The sequence below is a fragment of the Octodon degus genome, unplaced genomic scaffold, assembly GCF_000260255.1.
Source record: "Octodon degus isolate 3935 unplaced genomic scaffold, OctDeg1.0 scaffold00104, whole genome shotgun sequence".
In the NCBI taxonomy this organism is placed as follows: Eukaryota; Metazoa; Chordata; class Mammalia; order Rodentia; family Octodontidae; genus Octodon; species Octodon degus.
Window position 1 is genome coordinate 456299 of NW_004524680.1, and position 5248 is coordinate 461546.

The window sequence follows — 5248 nt, forward strand, 5'->3', positions numbered from 1 at the left end:
TTATTTATTTATTTATTTATTTGGCAGAGCTGGGGATCAAACTCAGGCCCTTTTGCTTGCCAGGGAAACACTTATTCTACTGAGCTATCTCCCCAGCCTCTTTATTATTATTTTAAAGAGGAGGGGAAAAACCCAAATAGCAAGAATAAAGACAGAAACAAGGGCTGGCCAGATAGCTCAGTGGAGTGAGTGATAGCTCAAACCTTGGTCCCTCTATCTGTCTAAGCACTTCTGGTGCCCTCTGCACAGGCAGCACTGGGCCCTGGAAACAGATGCAGATTCGACAGGGGATGGGGTTGGGTGCGGGGAGAGCAGTGCACAAAAAAAAAAGAGGAATGAAAGGCACGTTCGCTTCGCTGGGGCACCAGACCCACGGCCTGCCACTATACAGAACAGTGAAGGCTGAGCTCCAGGGAGAGCCGACCCAGCTCCAAAGCTGCATTCATTCTCCTGCATCCGGGGCGTCCTTGCCACTCATGACACATAACCAGGGACAGCCTGGGCTCCCTCTCTGATGTTCCCCACCAGTCTGGGCCCTCACCACTGGGAACTTAGGAAACAGCACCAGCTTGGGGCTTCTGAGGATCAAACCAAGTCAGTGGTGGGGGCATTTATGTTGCTAATGAGAAGGTGCGTCGCGTCGTGTTGTGTTCGTGGTGTGTGCGTGCACACTCCTCAGAAGGTGCTGGCCTTCGTCCTGAGGTTTGGCAGGACCCTGTCCTCCCAGCCCCTCGGAGCCGGAGCCGCTTCTGCCCTCTCCTCCCTCCAGTATCTGGGGCCCTCCTGCTTCTCTGCTCAGATGCACCCCTTCCTTCCAGCTTTCCTGTGCCTGGCAGAGGGGCTCTGGGCCAAGTGGCCAGACACTCACTGGCTCCAGGGCTGGCTGATGCCATAAACCCGTCTCCCTCGGGGTTCAGAGAAAGCACAACTGTTTTGTTTGAAATGGCCCCGAGAGGAGGGAGGCCCTGGGCCACGGACTCCGGTACACATGTTCCTCATTTGCCATTGGTGGGGAGCAAGGGCTGGAGGGGGCTGAGATGGGGGTGCAGGAGGCAGGCGTGGGGCGGAAGGAGAGAGCAGGCTGCAGCTGCTGCTGCTGCAGAGTTTGGCTTCAGGGAGGATGGAGCCAGTGAGGGCAAGGAAGAAGGGGTGGGACTTGGGGACAGGGGCGGTGTCACAAGGGAGGAGGGAGCAGGTGGTGGCTTGTTTATCTGCTCAGCTGTTTTGTGTCCAGAGCCTGAGAGAGAGACAGAAGCAGCTGGGAGGAGAAAAAGCAATGCTACCAGGGGCCCCTATTGGTCCTTCTTCCTTAGCCACAGGTCCTGAAACCAAAGCAAAGGCCACCAGAGAGCGATTCATGCGGGCACAGCCCTCCCTCCCGGCCCAGAAGGGTTTCTTTCTGCCCGTATGCTGGTTCTGCCGCACACACACTCTGCCAGCGCCCTCCGCCAGCCTCAGTAGGCATCCCCTGGGTTAGCGTTGGCACACATCACCTATGCGCCCGCCCTTGGGCCTTGTTCCGGAGAGGGCTGCAGATGCGGGGTGGGGTGGGGTGGGGTGGGGTGGGGGGAGAACGCTGCTGCCTCGCTTTCTGCCCTGCCTGTGACAATGGAGACTGTTGGGGCTGGGTTCCGCTGAACACCCCTTCTTGGCACCTCCTTGCTTGGACTAGGACTTCTGGAGACCAAGGAGGACCTACCACTTGGGGGTCTGATCCATGCTAAGGCTCACGTCTCATTTGCATGCTAAACTGTCTGGCGGCAAGGTGGGGCCGTAGCTTCATTTGCCCTGCTGCCTTTTGACCAGATTCACAGACCCTCCGCCCTTCTCAGCGCTAGAGGGTTGGGAGGTAGCTGTGCCTTACTTCAGCACGACTACAAGAGCTTATTTGCTCTCCCCCTTGGGCTCTTATTATTGCCTTGTTTGTTTAAATGAGAACATTGGCTGGAACTTTGGTAGGTGGGTCCCCCCTCCCCAGAGGCCAGCGTGTCCCGCCAGAAGTCTCTTTCTGCTCCCCTCTCAGCGCACAAAGCCAGGGCAACTGTATTGACAAAGGTCTGCATGTTTGGCACCGAGCCTGGTGGTTGGGGACAGGGTAAGAAGCGCAGATGCCCTTGTGCAGACTTCCGCTGAGGTCCGCCCTGCTCCTCAGAACAAAAGCCGCCCACCGCACCTCCGGCGGCCCCCGCGGCCTGCAGTGTGCGTGCGTGCGTGGAGGGTGGGCAAGGCGAGAAGGCCGGAGAGAGAAGGAGACTTGGGAGAGAGGAGTGGCGCTGACTCCCCCTCTGTGGGAGCCCGGCGGGGCTGGCTGTGGGCGGCGGGCTGTCGCTTCCTAGCCTTGCTCCTGCTGTGACAGGCGAGGCGGCTCACGCGCTGGCCCTGTCCGGTGTCCTTCCACTGTAAAATGCAGCGCTGGAAGCGCTGATCTTGGGGTCCTTTTCTATTCTGCAGATTCGCTCACTTTTAAAATGCTAATTTTATGGGCCCGGGGAGATGGCTCAGTAGAATAAGCGCTTGCCTGGCAAGCGCAAGGGCCTGAGTTCAGTCCCCGGTTCTGGAAAAAAAAAAAAAAAAAAAGCTAATTTCTTTGTGTGTAGTCCACTCCCTTCTCCAACACAAGGTGGCCCAATAAAACCAGACCTCCACGGTAGCCGGAATCACCTTCTGTCGTCTTCTTCTTCTTCTTCTTCTTTCTTCTTTCTTCTTCTTCTTTTTGCGGAATCGGGGATTGAACTCAGGCCCTTGCGCCTGCCAGGGAAGCACTTATTCCATTGAGCCATCTCCCCGGCCCCTTTCTTTTCTTTCGTAAATTGATTATTTTTCTTTTCATACTCAAGAACCCAGGCCTTTGTGCTATGCTACATCCTTTTCCCTTTAAAAAATGTTTCATTTTTTTAGTTCAATCCCCGGTTCCGCAAAAAAAAAAAAAAAAAAAAAAAAAAGTTTTATTTTGCCAGGTGTAGTGGCACATGTCTGTAATCCCAGCACTCAGGAGGCTGAAGCAGGACAATAGCTGTGAATTTGAGGCCAGCCTGGGCTATGTATTGAGTTCAAATCTATCCTCAGGGGCCAGGGTGATGGCTCAGTGGAATAAATGCTTGCCTGGCTAGCGCAGGGGTCTGAGTTCAATCCCCAGTTCTGCCCCCAAAAAACCAAAACGAAACAAACAAACAAAAAAAAACCCCAAATCTATCCTACATCACATAGTGAGACCTTGTCTCAAAAAAAAGGGCTGGGGGGCTGGTGAGATGGCTCAGTGGTCTAAAGCACCTACTTAGAACAAGCTTATCATAAACCCAGGGACCACGGTTCAATCCCCCAGCACCACATGCCAGCCAGCCCGCCCCCTGGTGGGCTGAGCTGGCCACACACACAAATAAATAAATAAAATTAAAAAAAAAAAAAAAAAAAAAAAAAAAAAAAAAAAAAAAAGGGCTGGGGAGATGGCTCAGTGTTGAATAAGCCCTTCTCTGGAAAGTGTAAGGACCTGAGTTCAAACTTTTCCTTTGAAAAAAAAAGATTTATTTAATTAATAATTTATTTTTTTTTTGCAGAACCGGGCATTGAACTCAGATCTTTGCGTTTGCCAGTCAAGCACTTATCCTACTGAGCCATCTCCCCGTCCCCAAAAAAGATTTATTTTGACCTTTTTTTTTTCCCCTCCCAGAACCAGGGATTGAATTCAGGCCCTTGCATTTGTCAGGCAAGCACTTATTCTACTGAGCCATCTCCCTAGCCCAAATTTATTTTGAGACAATCTTACTAAATTACTAAATTGCCCAGGCTGGGCTTGAACTTGGAATCCTTCTGCCTCAGCCTCCCAGCCTCCTAGAATATTGAGATTATAGGAATGTGCCACCATTCTTGGTCTGCATACCTTATCACGTTCTTTTATGAGGGAGATGATGTTAAAACCTCTGTTTTTACATATTTTAAAGAAGTTTTTATTATTTGCAGTAGAAGGCATTGAACCCAGGGCCCTCTCATAGCTATATCTGCAGTCCTTATGGTTCTTTCTTTCTTTCTTTTTTTTTTTAACTAGAAATTGAATTCAGGACCTCGTGCTTGCCAGGCAGGCACTGTGCTGCTGAGCTATAGCTCCAGTCCTGTCTTCAGCCTTTTATATTTTATTTTGAGACAGGGTTTTGCCAAGTCACTAAGTTGCCCAGACTGGGCTCAACCTTGGGATCGTCCTGCCTCGGCCTCCTAGAACACTGGATTGCAGGCGTAGAATACAGTGCCAGTTTATTATTATTTTTTAAAATTTATTTTATTTATTTATTTATTTATTTATTTATTTTTTTTTTTAACTGGGGATTGAACTCAGGCCCTTGCACTTGCGAGGGAAGCGCTTATTACACTGAGCCATCTCCCTGGCCCCAACAGCTCCAGTTTATTTTACATTTCTTGCAGTGCTGAGGATGAAAGCAAAGGGCCTTGTGGATGCCAGGTGAGTCACCTACCACTGAGCTGCACCCTAGCCCCTATTTTATTTGTTGGAGTGAGCTCTACACAAACCTACACCCCTGGCCCTAAAACCTCCACTTTCTTTTTTCTTTTTTTTTTGGTGGAACCAGGGATTGAACTCAGGCGCTTGTGCTTGCCAGGCAAGCGCTTATTCCACTGAGCCATCTCCCCAGCCCCTCCACTTTCAGATGAGGAAAATTATCCACTAGATTTTCCTGGAAACAGTGTTTGAACCCGTGCCCACCTAACTCTGAGGCCAGGGCTGGCGCCTCGTAAAATTTCAAGCAGCTGCGGCTAACGTGGCCCCGCCAGGCCCCGCGGTGTGGGCCCCATCTGCCTCAGGTCTGTGAAGAGTCCCGCGCCATCGGCAGGCCTAAGGCCAGGGTTCCATCCCTGTAGTCTCTCGGGGCTGTCTGGGCTGGGCTGGGTGAGGGGGTGAGCAACGTGGTGCTACCAGGCTTCCTGCACCCCACACCTGGGCTTTTGAGGATACTGTAGCCCTTGATCCTTTTTTTTTTTTTTTTTCAGTACTGAAGATTAAACCTAGAAACTGTGTGTGCTAGGCAAGCACTCTATGGGACTTAACCCTAGGTACTGGAAAAAAAAAAGGGGAAAAATCCTTCAAGTTTTATTTATTTAACAGTCCTGGGGGTTGGTTGAACCCAAGCCTTTGTGCTGAGTGATATTCCCAGCCACACTCCCACCTGCCTTTTTTTTTTTTTTTTTTTTTTAAGAATTATTTATTTACGCAGTTCAGGCTGGACTTGAGCTCATATTGTAG